This window comes from Saccostrea cucullata, unplaced genomic scaffold (genome assembly GCF_032062105.1).
Source record: "Saccostrea cucullata isolate Sc308-1 unplaced genomic scaffold, CSIRO_AGI_Scuc_v1 ctg3679, whole genome shotgun sequence".
Taxonomy (NCBI): Eukaryota; Metazoa; Mollusca; class Bivalvia; order Ostreida; family Ostreidae; genus Saccostrea; species Saccostrea cuccullata.
The window spans coordinates 30,958-50,821 of NW_026932361.1; the positions used below are offsets into that span (position 1 = coordinate 30,958).

The 19,864-nt window shown below is 30.2% G+C and overlaps 1 long non-coding RNA gene across 3 annotated transcripts; it reads right to left on the reverse strand.

Moving 5' to 3' along the window:
• Positions 1-6,240: 6,240 nt before the first annotated feature.
• On the reverse strand, positions 6,241-12,659 carry LOC134234973 (uncharacterized). 3 transcript variants are annotated; one of them, XR_009985298.1, is made up of 7 exons: positions 12,361-12,659; positions 11,324-11,383; positions 10,516-10,646; positions 10,007-10,134; positions 9,361-9,598; positions 8,662-8,789; positions 6,241-7,076 (listed from the first exon to the last, which is right to left on the reverse strand). It is a non-coding gene; the product is annotated as an uncharacterized LOC134234973 (long non-coding RNA). The 3 variants fall into 3 exon arrangements; XR_009985300.1 differs by lacking the exon at positions 9,361-9,598 and having other exon boundaries at positions 12,361-12,658; XR_009985299.1 differs by lacking the exons at positions 11,324-11,383; positions 12,361-12,659 and adding an exon at positions 10,873-10,930.
• Between the last annotated feature and the right edge of the window lie 7,205 nt (positions 12,660-19,864).

Below are 19,864 nucleotides of genomic sequence, written 5' to 3' on the forward strand. Positions count from 1 at the left end.
AACAGAATGTTTGTTCACAGATGTTCCAATGGAAAACAAACACAAAGAAATAATTAGATATGTTCTTTATGTGATTCATGTAAAATGTATTTTAAAATTGTACCCTAACATTTATCTTTTGCATAAATACATTTTTTTTTTTTTTTTTTTTTTTTTGTAGAGAATTTCTCATAACTTTTTAAAAAATGTAGTCTTATTGTATAATATGGTTAACTTAAAATTTGTAGACTTAAAAGTTGTACATGATGTGTTACACATCTTACATATGTAACCATTTCATTTCAGGGCATTCAGCATATATTGTGGTTTTGTCTTAAATTTGTTTGTTCATGTAATCAGTAATTTGAGAATACTCAAATTAGGTAATGCATGAGAGAATAGGCAAGAATATCAGGTTTAAGAAATGGTTTTTACTATTTATAAGGGGTTAATCTATATATTGAATCTATAAGTACATTTAGTCTATACATTTAAGGTATTTGTGTATGAAATAAACTTGTATTTGAGCATTTTAAGACAATTGTAAACATTACTTTAACCAGTTTAAAAAAATGATTAGATTCACTGTCAGCATGTTATTTCTTGTAAAATAAATGAGAAAACAAACAATTTTATTTGAGTCAGTTTTTTTTTTTAATGTAAATAAGAAGCATTGGAAGTTGGGAATATTTCACAAAGTTGATTGAGCATAATTTTCACTAGGACAGTAGGAGTATTATGATTTAAGCATTAAAGAAACCATTTCATATTTCAATATACAAACCATGTTTAGTCATGCAGTATATAGTTTACACTTGCCAAAAAGTAAATGATATCTCTATTCAGGGTCAATCCAAAGGTCAAAAAGGAATGAAAAAAATATTTCTCTTTATGTATCAAACATGTAGGTATTATTGCAATAAATTCACTGTATTCATTTTTGTTCTCTTTCTATGTATGAATAGCTCTGATTTGGGCAATCAAAAAATACAAGAAGCAAATGAGTTATGTCAAATGATGAAGGTATACACTTGAAAATTACATGAACAGAGAATTTTGAGTTTCCCTCAAATATGGATGCCAAGTGATGTGAAATAAAAACAAAATGTGGATTCATCTATTAGGATTGAGACTTGTACATATTATGAATGATGGATACTATGACATTTAGAATGATATTACATTGATTCAATTATTTAAACAGTTCTTTATCCAAACAGTCAAAGTGGAGGACATATATTTTTCTTTATAGGCATAAAATATACTCTTTGAAGAAAAGGAACCTTACTTGCTTTTTTGTTGAGTTGACATTCATATTTTTGTGTTTAACAGGTAGACTAATGGTTTCTGACTAGTATAGTGAGAACTTGATTTAAGAATCATCAGATTGTTCTGATATTTTGGTTAAGATAACTGCATGACAACAATGAATTTGTTCATACAAAGGGATATAAGATTTTCCAGGTTTTCTCTTTACTCAGATTAGATTGTGTCCAACTAATATATCCAACATATAAGATACTCATCCAAGTTACACAAAGGTAAATAAATGACATTATTAAGGTTTTAGTCTAAAGGTCAAAGTGACGAGGACATCTGCTAAATTTAATAGTTTGGATAATATTCATCAAACTTCATGGGTAGCTTAATTAAACAAACTTCATAAATTTTGATTTTCAGGTCAAAGATCAACACAATTTTTGCTACACCATTGTTGTCCATGGATATCTTAACACTTCTATTGATTTTTCAGGTTAAAGATCAATGTATTTCTGCTACAGTAAAAACTTCATTATAAGGATCTCATAGTGATATTTTTTTTTTTATTTGTAAGGAATTGGGTATAAAATCTCCCACTCTTTCTATAATATGTCACTGAATATGCTCCTTCATTTTAGAGAGTTTTACAAGCAAATCATATACTGACTTTCAATCCTTCAAAACACAGTATGTATATTAAATCTTGAGATTCAGACTTTCAGACTTCTAGGCTTTCAGACTTCAGGCTTTCAATCTTTAAAAAACTTTCAATCTTGAGGACTGAGTATTTTAATATCTATTTTGTAAGTCTTGACTCTTATGTCATTACGATTAATCCGTAGTAATTCAAACTTTTCATATTTGTAAAACCAAAGTGTTGAAGTACAGTGTTTGTGTAATCTTCTTAATGTTTATCAAAAAATTACTGCTTTTAATACAGTCAAATATAATTTGTGATGATCAAAATTTCCAAATTGCCTGACCTATACATATTTAAAGTTTCAGTATCATACACTCTTGAATATCCATAAATATCAATATATTGATTCAGCATTGCCTATCAACCATACACTTGTTAACCTTGTTAAAAAAAATCATAAAATTATATCAAATTTATAAGGTTAATATTTCTTAAGTTTTGTTTTTATTTAACTTTCAAATTTTCTTTTTAATAAAAACAAAACTTAAGAAATATTAACCTTATAAATTTGATATAATTTTATGATTTTTTTTTAAACCTTTAAAATTCAGGTTTCCTGAACAAAAAGGGTTCAACCCCCTTCCCCTCTTCCTTGGGTGTTGGGTGAGGCTAACTTTACACCATCCTTTTGTTTTTTCATAAAGATTATTTACACATCATAGCCACTATCTACATGAAATTTCATGAGTTATAAAGAAAAGAAAAAGGGTTCTTCAAATGTTCCTCAATTTAATGTGGATATATAGTTTTAAAAATTATTACTACTTAGAAATGTATATGTCTTTTGTCTTTCTCATCCCTTATTACAGAGATTCTGCAAAATTGCATGAGGAATTCCATGAGTTTAACTTATGGTAAGAACCTTCCTTAGGTTAACAAGTGTATGGTTGATAGCCAATGCTGAATCAATATATTGATATTTATGGATATTCAAGAGTGTATGATACTGAAACTTTAAATATGTATAGGTCAGGCAATTTGGAAATTTTGATCATCACAAATTATATTTGACTGTATTAAAAGCAGTAATTTTTTGATAAACATTAAGAAGATTACACAAACACTGTACTTCAACACTTTGGTTTTACAAATATGAAAAGTTTGAATTACTAAGGATTAATCGTAATGACATAAAAGACAAGACTTACAAAATAGATATTAAAATACTCAGTCCTCAAGATTGAAAGTTTTTTAAAGATTAAAAGCCTGAAGTCTGAAAGCCTAGAAGTCTGAAAGTCTGAATCTCAAGATTTAAAATACATACTGTGTTTTGAAGGATTGAAAGTCAGTATATGATTTGCTTGTAAAACTCTCTAAAATGAAGGAGCATATTCAGTGACATATTATAGAAAGAGTGGGAGATTTTATACCCAATTCCTTACAAATAAAAAAAATATCACTATGAGATCCTTATAATGAAGTTTTTACTGTAGCAGAAATACATTGATCTTTAACCTGAAAAATCAATAGAAGTGTTAAGATATCCATGGACAACAATGGTATAGCAAAAATTGTGTTGATCTTTGACCTGAAAATCAAAATTTATGAAGTTTGTTTAATTAAGCTACCCATGAAGTTTGATGAATATTATCCAAACTATTAAATTTAGCAGATGTCCTCGTCACTTTGACCTTTAGACTAAAACCTTAATAATGTCATTTATTTACCTTTGTGTAACTTGGATGAGTATCTTATATGTTGGATATATTAGTTGGACACAATCTAATCTGAGTAAAGAGAAAACCTGGAAAATCTTATATCCCTTTGTATGAACAAATTCATTGTTGTCATGCAGTTATCTTAACCAAAATATCAGAACAATCTGATGATTCTTAAATCAAGTTCTCACTATACTAGTCAGAAACCATTAGTCTACCTGTTAAACACAAAAATATGAATGTCAACTCAACAAAAAAGCAAGTAAGGTTCCTTTTCTTCAAAGAGTATATTTTATGCCTATAAAGAAAAATATATGTCCTCCACTTTGACTGTTTGGATAAAGAACTGTTTAAATAATTGAATCAATGTAATATCATTCTAAATGTCATAGTATCCATCATTCATAATATGTACAAGTCTCAATCCTAATAGATGAATCCACATTTTGTTTTTATTTCACATCACTTGGCATCCATATTTGAGGGAAACTCAAAATTCTCTGTTCATGTAATTTTCAAGTGTATACCTTCATCATTTGACATAACTCATTTGCTTCTTGTATTTTTTGATTGCCCAAATCAGAGCTATTCATACATAGAAAGAGAACAAAAATGAATACAGTGAATTTATTGCAATAATACCTACATGTTTGATACATAAAGAGAAATATTTTTTTCATTCCTTTTTGACCTTTGGATTGACCCTGAATAGAGATACCATTTACTTTTTGGCAAGTGTAAACTATATACTGCATGACTAAACATGGTTTGTATATTGAAATATGAAATGGTTTCTTTAATGCTTAAATCATAATACTCCTACTGTCCTAGTGAAAATTATGCTCAATCAACTTTGTGAAATATTCCCAACTTCCAATGCTTCTTATTTACATTAAAAAAAACTGACTCAAATAAAATTGTTTGTTTTCTCATTTATTTTTACAAGAAATAACATGCTGACAGTGAATCTAATCATTTTTTAAACTGGTTAAAGTAATGTTTACAATTGTCTTAAAATGCTCAAATACAAGTTTATTTCATACACAAATACCTTAAATGTATAGACTAAATGTACTTATAGATTCAATATATAGATTAACCCCTTATAAATAGTAAAAACCATTTCTTAAACCTGATTTTCTTGCCTATTCTCTCATGCATTACCTAATTTGAGTATTCTCAAATTATTGATTACATGAACAAACAAATTTAAGACAAAACCACAATATATGCTGAATGCCCTGAAATGAAATGGTTACATATGTAAGATGTGTAACACATCATGTACAACTTTTAAGTCTACAAATTTTAAGTTAACCATATTATACAATAAGACTACATTTTTTAAAAAGTTATGAGAAATTCTCTACAAAAAAAAATGTATTTATGCAAAAGATAAATGTTAGGGTACAATTTTAAAATACATTTTACATGAATCACATAAAGAACATATCTAATTATTTCTTTGTGTTTGTTTTCCATTGGAACATCTGTGAACAAACATTCTGTTTTGTCTTTTTTTTTTTTTTTTGATACATAAAAAGCGTCCAAAATCATTTGGAATTGTTGTGTTAAACCCTGATACTCAGAATTTAAAGAGTTTCTGATGTGTGCCCTACTTAGAAATGTTTACAATGCAACAAAGATGAAACTCATAATTGATTTAATCAGCAATTATAAAGTAATCAGGTTTACATATGCTTTTCTATCACATCATGTACATTTTTTCTACTAGTATGTCTTTGTTCACAAAAAATTGAAATAAACAGTACTTAGCATTCCATATTAAAAATTATGAACCCTAGCTATTAAAAATCTAAAAGTATATTTGTGTATCAATGCATTATGTTTAACAAAACAATCTCTTTCATTCCATATTAAAAATTATGAACCCTAGCTATTAAAAATCTAAAAGTATATTTGTGTATCAATGCATTATGTTTAACAAAACAATCTCTTTCAGTGTGATGAAAATTGTCATCTTCATATAACATGCAGATGAAGAACTTCTTTGGATGATGTCATTTTCACATGTAGAAAAGAAACCTAATTCAATTAAAACTAAAAGACAGTCATTAAAATTTTAAGGACATTAAAGGATGATATCAAGACAGAAGTCCAGGAATTGATAAAATACTACAGTTATCATCCAAGGATGTATATGTTTGGATTTATTTTTTAATTCACAACCAAATGATATGCTGCCATTTAATCTTTCAAACTTAAAAAAAAAATTCTATACTTTTGAATTAAAAATTTCAAAATCTAGAGGAGTCTTCCCAATACCTATCTACATGTATTTATGACTGAAGATATGTAAATCACCAGAGTTGCTGTACTGCACCATTTGAATAAAAGTCATATCCACATTCTTGACTTTTTTCCCTAAACCTTATTTCAAAACATAAATTATTCCAACCAGTCTTTATCTCCGCAGTGAAATAAAAGTTTTACAGAATTCTAGGGTATTACATAGTAATAGTCTTTAAACATCCTTGAACATAGTGCATATGATTTACATTTCAATTCTTTCCAAAGAATATATATGCTATGCCACCCAGTAAAGCTGATATAAAGTCTCTTAGGTTATCACAAAATGTTAAAGTTACAACAACTTATTTTGACCCAGGAGAAAAATGATCCAAAAATCTATAGAAAATCTCCGAATCTTTCTTTACTTATGATGTGAATTTTGCAGGTTACAAATTATTGTCAAAGGTAGTTATCTCAATAATCTCATGCTTTGACCCTGACAAAGTGTCCTATAAAACTAAGTGTATTACTCTAACTTGTTCTGTGTAGTAAGCATGAAGTCTAATGGTTGATAAAAATATTCAAGATATTATTACATCACAGATTATGGGACACTTGCATCTTTATGGTGGGTCTTATTGAGACGTATTAAATTCAAAATAGGATAAACACATTCTAAATAAAATGTATTTACAGTTCCAGGAAAGTAATAAATACACCAAAGCTAGCTTCTGAATATCTGTGTATTTTCTAGGGGTGTTGTAGATATAAGATGAAAAATTAAGGATTCAATGTATAAAAGTCATACATAACAACTGTATTCAATTTGTACTACATAAATTAAAAGTTATATTTAGATACTTTGAAATCTGTGAGAATTATTTTTTTGAAGATCTCATACTATCAGAAAAACACATTTTCAATACTTTGATTTGATTAAACTTCAGTCTGTTAAATGACTACAATTTATCTATTGTTTTGTATGCCAGCATATGAAGGATATGAATGGGAGAGGATCTAGAAAAATGCACAATCCTGGGTCCTTTCTCTCTTATCCTGTGAACCACAATTCATGATCATCATGATTGACTTAGTTTGGAATCATATTTATTCATGTGCTTCTTGAGTCCTCCATCCATCTCTGGTTTTATATTCTTGTATCAGTGTTCCAAGAGAGTATATTCTGTTAGTCTGTGCATAATTTACTGAGTTCCCCATTGAGAATCCTTGAAAGGAAAAAAAATTATTAGTTGAAAAATTGATATGCAATATAAGCTTAATAGAATTTTAAACATAGACAAAAAGGGATATAAAAACAAGGTGTAACATCAGATTTTGACTTTTCAAAACTATGGGTAGTAACAGCTTTAGTAAAAGAAAAGAGTAAAGGAATGAGTAAAATTCAGTTTGGTAAGAGAATTCTTACAGAGAAAGATGTAGACAGAGGTATACCAGTTAAAATAAAAAAAGATGGCACTATTGACATCATTTCTCAAGAAGAATATAACCAATTATGTCCAGAAAAGGGTGATCCTAATGTTGTCAGAGATTACATAGAAAGACCCTTGATTGCAGAAAAAGCCAATGAAGAATATAACCATTTATTACCAAAAGAGGGTGAGAATTACTTGGATTACCCTGAAAGACCTTTGACTAGAGAAGAAGTCAAGTTTATAGATGATAAGAGAAAACAGTTGTCAGAAAAAAAGATTGTTAAAGACACATGATTTTTAGCCCACAAAACCATTGGAGATACAAGGATTACAAGATACAAGGATTAATGGAGGAAGTCCAAACCGAACTCTTGGAAGACATTAAGGCTCATTATGAGAGTAACTTTCCAGTGTTTGTTTATTACAAAATTATGTATTCTGATAAAAAAAAGAAAAGTTTTCACTTTCATTTGTTGTGCCTTTGACCATTTAAATTGACCTTATGGTCAAGATTGTGATATATACACTCTGATAATCATCTATGATGCCTCTATGATGTTTACCTCAAAAGATTGAAACAGGGTATTTGTGTTCAAAGAGCTGAAGAAACTATACAGACAGATCTAAGATGTTGGAAGCATACATATTAATGAGGTTAAAGGAGATATAACACTAGATTATTAAAAAGAAAGAACACAAACTCATAGAAATGATATTGAAAGTACCTTTTATGAATAAAGTGTCATGCTCCAAGGTATATTTTTATAAACAGGTTAAGGTCCACAGCAGTCCCCATGCACTCATAAGAAGATCCTGGATGGTAGAAACACCAGGAAATTTTAATGCCATGCAATCAGATCATCTTACATCAGCTATAAAGGTTACAATCTTTAGACATAGTCAAGAGGGTCATTAAGATTTTTCACTGGTCATCCTAATGAGCCACATTATAGTATTCTTTCTCTTTGATAGAATGATAATATTAAATGGAAAATTTAGAATTCATCAGCAATTGAAGCCAAAACTTCCTATCTTTACCAATTATGCTATTAAGGAAGCTGGGGGTTAACAAATTAGCCATATTTAACTTATTCTATAAATATGCTATCTTCAGCTGTTAACTATCATTTGGCAAAGAAAAATTTCATACATTTTAGTTTTAAAAATTTGATCATGAATTTTTATGCCTTTTCTTCTTCTTCTAAAGGATATCAATAGAGTTTAAACATGACCATGACCACCAAGCCCTCTTTATTTCAAAAAAAGGTCATATCATTTACTTATCAATTCAATTAATTTGAAAATATAAAAATGCATATGTAAATAAATAAATAAATAAAAAAATAAAAATTACAATTGTATCTCATTGAAACTTTACCTTCAAGTTTGTGTGTTTCTATGTTGATTGACTAACTGTGTATTTCCAAAGGAAGAGCAGACAGGCTGAACTTCATAGAGAATGGATTATAGATGGTTAGGAACAAAACATATCTTCCATGTTGATGACTGTAGAAATAAAACCATTTTGTTAATATGACAGAGTACTGCATGAAACAATGCATGTTTAAATACAACATGTACAATGCCAAAAAAGATCATGAAAATATTTGTTTTTAATCTCAAAAAAATTGTTTTTAACATTAACTCCAGATGAGAAAAGTTCATCATGTTATCTATAGATAATAAACAAGCACAACTGCTGTATTAATATCATAAATAAAATGATTATCAGATTAATTATTTAGACACTAAAAAACTTACTATCTTTATTTATTACAAAATTATGTATTCTGATAAAAAAAAGAAAAGTTTTCACTTTCATTTGTTGTGCCTTTGACCATTTAAATTGACCTTATGGTCAAGATTGTGATATATACACTCTGATAATCATCTATGATGCCTCTATGATGTTTACCTCAAAAGATTGAATCAGGGTATTTGTGTTCAAAGAGCTGAAGAAACTATACAGACAGATCTAAGATGTTGGAAGCATACATATTAATGAGGTTAAAGGAGATATAACACTAGATTATTAAAAAGAAAGAACACAAACTCATAGAAATGATATTGAAAGTACCTTTTATGAATAAAGTGTCATGCTCCAAGGTATATTTTTATAAACAGGTTAAGGTCCACAGCAGTCCCCATGCACTCATAAGAAGATCCTGGAAAGTAGAAACACCAGGAAATTTTAATGCCATGCAATCAGATCATCTTACATCAGCAATAAAGGTTACAGCCTGTAGACCTAGTCAAGAGGGTCATTAAGATGTTTCACTGTTGATCCCCAGGATCCACATTATAGTATTCTTTCCCTGTAAATATAATGTTAATATTAAATGAAAAAGTCAGAATTCATAAGCATTTGGAGAGAAAACTTGAAATCTTTACCAATTATGCTATTAAGGAAGCTGGGGGTTAATAAATTAGCCATATTTAACTTATTCTATAAATATGCTATCTTCAGCTGTTAACTATCATTTGGCAAAGAAAAATTTCATACATTTTAGTTTTAAAAATTTGATCATGAATTTTTATGCCTTTTCTTCTTCTTCTAAAGGATATCAATGTAGTCTAAAAATGGCTATGACAACCAAGCCCTCTTTATTTCAAAAAAAGGTCATATCATTTACTTATCAATTCAATTAATTTGAAAATATAAAAATGCATATGTAAATAAATAAATAAATAAAAATTACAATTGTATCTCATTGAAACTTTACCTTCAAGTTTGTGTGTTTCTATGTTGATTGACTAACTGTGTATTTCCAAAGGAAGAGCAGACAGGCTGAACTTCATAGAGAATGGATTATAGATGGTTAGGAACAAAACATATCTTCCATGTTGATGACTGTAGAAATAAAACCATTTTGTTAATATGACAGAGTACTGCATGAAACAATGCATGTTTAAATACAACATGTACAATGCCAAAAAAGATCATGAAAATATTTGTTTTTAATCTCAAAAAAATTGTTTTTAACATTAACTCCAGATGAGAAAAGTTCATCATGTTATCTATAGATAATAAACAAGCACAACTGCTGTATTAATATCATAAATAAAATGATTATCAGATTAATTATTTAGACACTAAAAAACTTACTATGTTTATGATATTGATTTCCATTATCAGATGTTTTTTATCCATTTTTTTTATCCATTTTAAAATATAAACATTTAAATAAAACAGAATTAAATAAATTAAAATGATATCTCATTGAAACTTTACCTTCAAGTTTGATTGTTTCTATGTTGGTTGACTAACTATGTATTTCCAAAGGAATTTGGGCAGACAGGCTGAACTTCATAGAGAATGGATTATAGATGGTTAGGAATAAAACATATCTTCCAGGTTGAGGACTGTAGAAAATATAATCATTTTGTTAATATGACAAGGAACTGCATGAAACATTGCATGTTTAAATACAGTGACAAAAAGTTCATGAAAATAGTTCACCATGTTATCTTTAGATAACAAAAGAAGCACAGTTACTGTATTAATATCACAAATACAAAATGATTATCAGTGTAATTTTTAGACATTAACAGACTTTCTCTTAACAGCATATTCAATTTTGTTTAATACCTGTCAGTACAGCATACAAAAAGATATTAGCATATACAACATGTAGTCCTACATTTTTTGAAAAGCTCATTACCAAGAAACAAAAGTGAAAATGAAAATATATGTATGCCATATATACCACATATTTAGAATCAAAACAAGGATAAACCTTTTGTAGATTCTTACTTTTTCTTTTATTACATTCCTTATAGATCACAATTTAGTAAGTCTGAATTCCATGGGTAACAGACATAATGAATTATGACATTATATCATAATTTATGCAAAAGGACTTATTAACAATATGAAGTTTCCTTAGTATATTTTAGACAAAATAAGACTGTGCTTATATGAATGTTAGAGATATTAGATCACATAAGAATTACACAGTAATTAAATTAAACCATATAATCATGGTTAAATGCAAAGATGACCTTCATAGGAAATGTAAACAAAACAAAGACAAACTTACCAGAATTATCCAATTATATGCCCAATTAAATAATCCAGTGAAACAACATCTTAGCTGATCCTGAAAAAAAGCATACAATATTGAGTGATACACAAATTAACCTCATTTTACAAAGGAAGTAAAGCAACAATTGACAGACAAACAGGACAGAAATGTAAAAGATACCATATGTATTTTACCAAAATTTAGTAAACATTTTTTCTGATTTAAATATACCCATCATAGATGGGTTACATGCAAATTATACCTTACATGAACTGAGAATAAATACCCCATTTACATTCATATAAACTGAATTTTACATAACTAATTACTCTTTTAACTGATGTCACCATTAGTATGTCAGAATATTCAGGGTGAACAAATCATACATATTCACTTTTAAAGTACTCAATATATATTTTACATGTTGATGTTTGAAATCACTGACTAAATAAAATACATACATGTATATACATGAAGGTTTAAAAAAAAGGGGGGCACACATGTTTATAGATTTACAGAGATGCTCAGACTGAGTTTTTCCCACTTTCATTGGGCCACTGTTGCACCAGAATGTAAAAATATGAGTGACAAATATAAAGGCAAAAGATTCTGTATATTTCATTAAAAAAGATTTGAGACAAAAGATTCATTGGCATAATATGATCTGATTGATTATCTCCATATCCTTCTTTTGGTCACTGTGATTAAAGATTCATAGAAATATTAGAAATAACATCTGAGAATATCACTTTAGTTGTTTTAAAAGCATGTATCAGTATTTTATAAGATATGCTAGGAGTCTCCTCATAAGAATATTTAGAATACTGATCCAATAAAAGGAATGTGAGACAATATGATCATAACTCATGCAAAAAAGATTTATCAACATTTTGAGGATCTTTTAGTGTCCTAGGGGCTAGTGTATTTCAGGGTAAACAATGGCAGTGTTTGTATGAATGTTCTAAACATAAGGTATATAACACAGTAATAATGAATAAATACAAAGATGACCTTCATAGAAAATGTATAAAGAAAAGTTTGTTAAAACTTACCATGTAACCAGGTAACTCAGTAGAGTAATATTCATTAAATAATCCAGTGAAATAACATCTAGGCTGATCCAGGATTCAGCTGTTCAGAACTTTCTTGGAAGAAAAACGGTAGAAAATCAGTTTTGGTACTGAAATCCATAGGACCATACTGTTATTACATGAAGTCTCAAGCGCTGTGAAAGTCTGTGTTATTGTGTCAAAATAAGCAGCCATCGCGGCTTGTGAAGGACTAACATGACGTCGCTGCCAAGTTTATGACGTCACAATGCATAGGTAAGCTCGCTGACTAGATAGTTTACAGAAAGATAAGTCCAACTTATTTTTGCAAGATGATGCAACAGGTATAATAAGATGATGCAACAGGTATCAAAAAAGATGATGCAATAAGTATTAAAAAGATGATGCAACAAGTATCAAAAAGATGATGCAATAGATCTAAAAAGATGATGCAACAGGTATCAAAAAGATGATGCAATAGATATATCAAATAAGATTGATGCTATCCCCCACATATGTTGACCTGCCTATCCCCCACAGGGGCTGCACTCCCTTGAACCCCCTATCCCCCCAGGGGCTGCAGCCCCAAAAGTCCAGTTGACCCACCTATACTACCACCAACAGGGGCCATAACTTTTGAATTACAAGAGATAGGGCTTTCACATTAAACATCACAGGCATCTGACGTTACTTATTTTTCTTTTTAAAAAAAATATACCCCTACCTAATAATAAAATTATCCTTTCTAAGTAAATACATTTTGATTTTTTTAATCTCGCGATCTTGAAATGTGGCCCATTTTTCCTTTTCTTTCAAATAATTTGATTGAGAAGAGATAAGATTTTCATATTTGTTTGACATGTGCATTATCTGTGACAAGATATGATTTCTGACCCATTGACCATGACCTTTTCAATTGACCTCATTTAAAAAAATCAATTTTGGTGATAACTTCTGACTGACATATGATAGGACATTCATATTTGACACAATATGATAACACAAGCAAATTCAAAGAATTGGGGTCCCCGCTTCCGGTGTCTTTTTGGGTAAAATGTCATTTTTTAAAATGAAATATTGTATCAAATATGAATGCCCTATTCTATGTCATTTAGCAGTTATCGCCAAATTGTTTTTTTTTTTAAATTAGGTCAATCGAAAGGTCAGAGTCAAGGGATCAGAAATTATGTATTGCTCGGAAATATCTTGTCACGGGTAACAATGCATATGTCAGTTATGAAATTCCTATCTCTTCTCAATCAAACGTTATAAAGAAAAATTAATATTTTTGAAAAGTAGATCAAACTTTAAGGTCAAGTTGCAGCATCCCAAATCATTTGTGTATTTAAAAAGGTCTTGCCACAGATAATGCACATGTGTAATATGAAAGCCCTATCTCTTCTCATTCAAAAGATATGACAAAGGTTAAAGTTTTTGAAAAGTAGGTCAAACTTCAAGGTCAAGGTCATGAGGTCAACATAGTGAATTTAAAAAGGAGTTGTCACAGGTAATATACATCTTCAATATGAAAGCCCTATCTCTTCTCATTCGTAAGATCAATTCAAAGTGGTCCGTGTAATTTTTTTTAACACTTAACAATTCAAATTTCTAAAATGATTCTGAGTTTTAGAATGTTAATACAGTATATTAGTTCAAAACCTAAATTTTCAAATTTCCAAACAGGTTTTAGAATTTTAGGTTTTTAGATTTTTACCTTAAACATTCAAAATTCAAATTTCCAAAAACAAATTTTGTATTTTAAATTTTGAGTCTTTAATCTACCGTTTATTTAATAAGTTTACGCTTAAAGCTGACATGAATTCTTAAAAACGCAACATTTTCATCTATGTACGACTTGTTTCATACCAACTATAGCCGTATTCCGCCATATTTCTTTCAGATACATTGTCTCATTGTAACGATATATACCCCAATGCGGTCGTTACACTTGAATGATTTTGTGGCTTGGGTATCGACTTGTGCACATCTCCGATGGTAAAGCATATGAGAACACATGAGGTGATCAAGACATTTCAAAACCACAACAAACAACATAATAATCATATTTCTGAATAATTGTTGATTTGAATCAGAAGGAAAAAATGCAAGTTTGGAAGAGAAATTTAGATGCATGAGTACGTATTTTACAGTGCGCCAATTTATGCAGAATAAGCTTGAAATAAAAAGCAGTAAAATTTGCAAACACATTTTGAAATTATATCATTTGAATGGAACAAAACAACCTACGTCTTTGATTTGCAGGTCCTAAAGATGCAATTGGTGCATATCGAGAAAACGCCTCGAACGCTGTAAACGTACCCATACCTGGAAATAAGGTTACTGCATCGGTTCAAAGATGTGCACAAGTCAAGTGATATACACCCTGAATCCCATTTATTGAAATATGCATCACAAAAAAGAAATAAACTCCATAAAAGCTCAATAGTAAACACACTGTCATTACTCCGTACAGACTAGCACGTCGATACACTTAGTCCGTGCTGATCACATTTTGATCAGGGAAAATATCACAAGTGGAAAGAGAACTTATTTGGGATTTGCGCTGCTGAAAAGGGGGGGGGGGTTAAAGTATTATAACTGCTGTTCATAAGCTATAATTGTGAATTGTCTATCTACATGTACTTTTAATATACATTCTATACAAAGTCATGTATATAGTCTGCAGTTGGTTTGCGTCGCAAAATTCATTTGTCAATTATAACTGATTATTTTAGTACTAATCTCAAATCTAAACCAAGTAATTTGAGGTACGGTAATTATTTACTTCAAATCTTAAAAGCAATTCACCAGAATACAAATTTTTATGTGTACATCTATACGTTCATTAACACACACACAAACACGGAGAAAGGCCATCCCCTGTTCAGATTCACATTTAAGCATTTGTTTTTTTTTTTTAGGCGGGGGGGGGGGCATGCAAAAATAATTGACATGACCGTTATTTAAATATTCTTGGAAGACAGACATTTCTGCCGAATTCAATTTTGAGATTTTTTTTTAAAATGTGTCACTTCGACCGCAAAGTAAGTGCATTTTGAGGAATGTAACTGTTTTATGATGTTACAGAGAGACTTTCGAGATTTCAGTATCCCTGCCTGATAGTCTAGCTATTTTTTTTGTATAAGAATAATTTCTTTAGGAGTATTTGAGAGATAATTTTAAGAGCTAGAGTAGGGATACTTGACACTGGTTGAATACGGATAATTTTTATTAACTCTTTTGTATATTGAACTCTCTCTTTTCTCCCTCTCCCATCCGTTAGGGCAATAATAGGTAAGATAAGATCCTACGTACGATGTACCATTTATTAAGCCTTAGAACTGATCAAGGATTTTTCTCAGACGGGATGTCGAAACTTCGTAAATTGAATAATAATTTTAATTTGGACAAGAAATTAACCCAAACGCCCAAATTGAAAGAGAAACTAGAGGTATTGTGAGCAATGAGCTCACTAAAGGATACCCCGCCTCCCATGTGGTTATACATGTAATGGCAGTCCATATTTTGCTGTTGTCGCTAAACCCAAAATATGTGTCGAATCAAAAAGCAGGCACGTAGCATCGTATTTAAAAGTGGTGGCCAGTCAGAGAATTCTTTTTAATTACCTGAAAAAGTTGACAAGCAAAAAACAAAAAAAAAAACAAAAACAAAAAAAACAACCTTCAATTAACATTTCCTATAGTATAAGTTAGATCGCAGAAAAAAAGTGGGGGGCAGTCCCCCCCCAACCCCACCCCCCCCCCCTGTTGCTACACCCCTGAAAAGTAAAATAGGAGTTGCACAATAGTAATATGTAATAAACCTTAGATTCTGTGAAAGTTTCATTAAATTTTACTAAGTGGTACAAGATGATTTGCGGATAAGAGATTGGTACCCCCAAAGCGTAAGAGACAGACGCACGGACAAACGAACGAACATAACGATTACTATATACCCTCCCACTTTTCAAGCGGGGGATATAATAAACGTGAAATATACATCACAGGAATGGGAACATTGGGTTCTTTCTCAATTACCTTCTCAAACGTACGTGTCGAACCTGGACCTGGACAACAGACAAGAGAATTTTTTAAAAAGCTAATTGTAGGTAGAATGTGGAATTCTCATGGGGAGTTTGCTCTCTCTACCTATATGCTTTTTCTAATAATCATTAATTATTAATGTCTAGAAATTTACTTCACAGTAAATTTTATTTTCAATATCATTGTACCAAAGAATCAAACTCGTTTATTATACTCCTCGCAATAAGTTGCGTGCATGAGGTATAATGTTTTTGACCCGTCAATCAGTCTTTTTTTTCTTTTTTTTTTGGTCAGCGCAACTTCTCATACACCTCTGCACAGAGTTTTGTCCAATTTTGCAGATATTTATAGGAGACAATGTGTGTGTAGATTTGCACATCACCAGAAAATTCCGAATTCTTTATTTTTTCGGGAATTTCCGCACTTTCACATTTAAATTTTGGCCATATCTTGAAAATAGAGATGAACAGTTTGTTAGCGCAATTCCTCATAAACCGCTGCACACAATTTCGTCAAACTTTGCACGTATTTAGGACACAATGTGTATAGATGAGCATAATACATGGAAATTGCGATTCCTTTATTTTTTCTGGGAATTTCAGCACTTTGACTTTTGGGGAAGCGTGGGGTATGTGAACTTGCTCACTTTTTTTCTTCCATTGTGCATAAAATTATAGATAACTTTGTATCAAATTATATTAGTTCTAATAAAGCCTATACATAGTATTTATTTGATAATAATTAATCTGTTTCAGACGTTTTTCTTAAATTATTTTTATGAGAGTATTAATATGCATGTTTTATTACCCCCCCCCCGCCTATCACAGGAAAATATCTTCAAAAGGTGAATGTTTCGGAAAAATACATGCTTTATTATAAATTTATTGAAGTTAAACCATGTAATCATAAATTTTATTTACTACATTTACAAACAAGAGTAATGTTTATGTTCGAAAAAAAAATTTCAACCCCACTGAGCTTTCAACCTTTGATATTTTCCCTGACCAAATAAAATGATCGGCATGGGCCACGTGTGTCCAAGCATCTTTTACTATTGAGTTAGCAATGGATTACATGACTTCTGAGATGCATTTTTCAATAAAAGTAAAATAGGATAATTCTTTCGACATGTGCACACCCCTGTAACGATAGCAGTATTCAGGTAAATGTTTTATCACTGCGTTTGACGCGTTTTCTCCACCTGCATGGATTTTTGCTGTACATAAATGTATTCCATGTTAGTGTACTTTTTATATTGCAGCAAATGCATTCAAAAATAATTTAATTCTGGGTATAGCTCTATTTTTTGTTGAATTTTTACTTTTCAAACATGTATTGGTCAGTTTGTGGACTTCTAAAAACTATGCTATCGGAGATGTGTACATGTCGACAGCCAAACTAGAAAATCACTCGAGTGAAACAGTTCTACAGGGCTATATATAGCAGGTACAGGTGGCCAAAAATCTTCGATTAAATATGGCGGAATCGAACAAATATGTCGGACAAGGGCGTTCAGGAATGTAGTAAGTCGTACAAAGATGAAAACTGATGCCTTTTTAAGAGTTCATGTCAGCTTTAACAATCATAAGTTTAGTACAGTTTGACGACTTTTGATATTTCAAAATTTACTTCAAACTTTTAAATTTCAACTTTCAAAACGTTTTTGATTTTTTGAAATTTAGAATTTTGATTTAAACATTCAAATTTCATATAACCGAAACACTTGGAGTTTTTAGAGATTTACTTCAAATATGCAAAATATCAAATTTCAAACCTGGTTTGAATTTTCAAACTATTTCAAAAACTCTTTTGGTTAAGCAAAAGAGCTTTTAGATAGTTAGAATATTGAACCAATATTCAAAATTCAAATCGGGTTTGGAAATTTGATATTTTGGATATTTAAAGTAAAATTTGAAAAAATCAGTGTTTTTGTAATTTGAAATCAGAACATTTGAATCAAAATTCCAAATTTCTAAAAATGTTAAACGTTTCAAAGTTCAAATTTAGAAGTTTGAAGATAATTTTCAGTCATCAAAAGACAAAAAATGTTACTGAACTACAGATTGTTAAGTGTAAATTTTCTGAACAACTGTACATTAAAAACTCAAAAGTTTGAAATACAAATATTGTTTTTGGAAATTTGAATTTTGAACATTTAAGGTAAAAATCTAAAAACTGAAAATTCTAAAACCTGTTTGACAATTTGAAAATTTACACTTTTTGAACTAACTTATTGAATTTCGATATACCAAATCAGTTTGAGTTTTTGAAAGTTAGAAATTTGAACTAATATATTAACATTTAGAAATTTGAATTGTTAAGTGTTACACGGACCGTTTTATACATGTATCAACATTCTAAAACTCTATATCGTTTTAGAAATTTGAATTGTTAAGTGTTACACGGACCCTGTTAGATTTTCCTTCATCATTTTTATCTTTACCTCGTAAATACACGAATATGAAAGCCCACTAAACTCATTTATGCAAAGGTTACAATAAAATATTTTTCATGAACACGAATATTTTGCGAATTAACGCGAAAATTGCGCAAATATACGAGAATCTCTGGCGAAGAAACGCGTTATTTTCGTGTTATATAACGCGAAACTTTCTCATGCAGTAAAACCAAAAAAATTGCATAAGTCTCCTGACTTAATTATCTAAATATATTCATTTCAATGTAGAAAGAGAGGAGATATTATTTTGATCTTGGAAAACAACAAGCTGTTTAATTTTTCTCGACCATTGAATATGTCTGAAGTTCCTCTTTCTAAATCTTTCTGCCGTCACATTTTGTCTTCAATACTTTTTAGAGTATATATATATGCGAGTTTTTTTCCAAAAAGAAAACTTTACAACCATGAATTTCTCGGAAACAATTCCTCTTTCCGACTTCAATTTAAAAAAAAACAAAAATATCTAAAATGAAACTAGAGGTACTGTGAGCGATGAGCTCACTAAATGATACCCCCCGCCTCCCATATGGTTTTAACTGGTGAAAAAGTCCATGTTTTCCTGTGGCCGGGAAACCCAAAATATGCGTCGGATCAAAAAGTAAAATAGGAGGTGCACAATGGCAATATGTAATAAAGATCCTGTGAAAGTTTCATCAAATTTCATTCAGTGGTATGAGAGGAGTTGCGGATAAGAGAAGGGTACCCCAAAGCGTAACAGACGGACGGACGTACAGACGGACGGACGGACGGACGGAAATACCGATTTCTATATACCCTCCCGCTTTTCAAGCGGGGGTATAATAATTAAGGTCTCAGAAAATAGACACAAATGGGATAAACTTGTATAATTGTATCACAACACATGGGTCACCTAAAGTGAAAATTGGATGACAAATATTCATACATATGAGTACATGACTGCCGCGGGTATACTTTTATCAAAAGAATTTTGCATAATAACGCGAATAATAACCGATTATTCCCGAAAATTTCGCGGTATGACGCA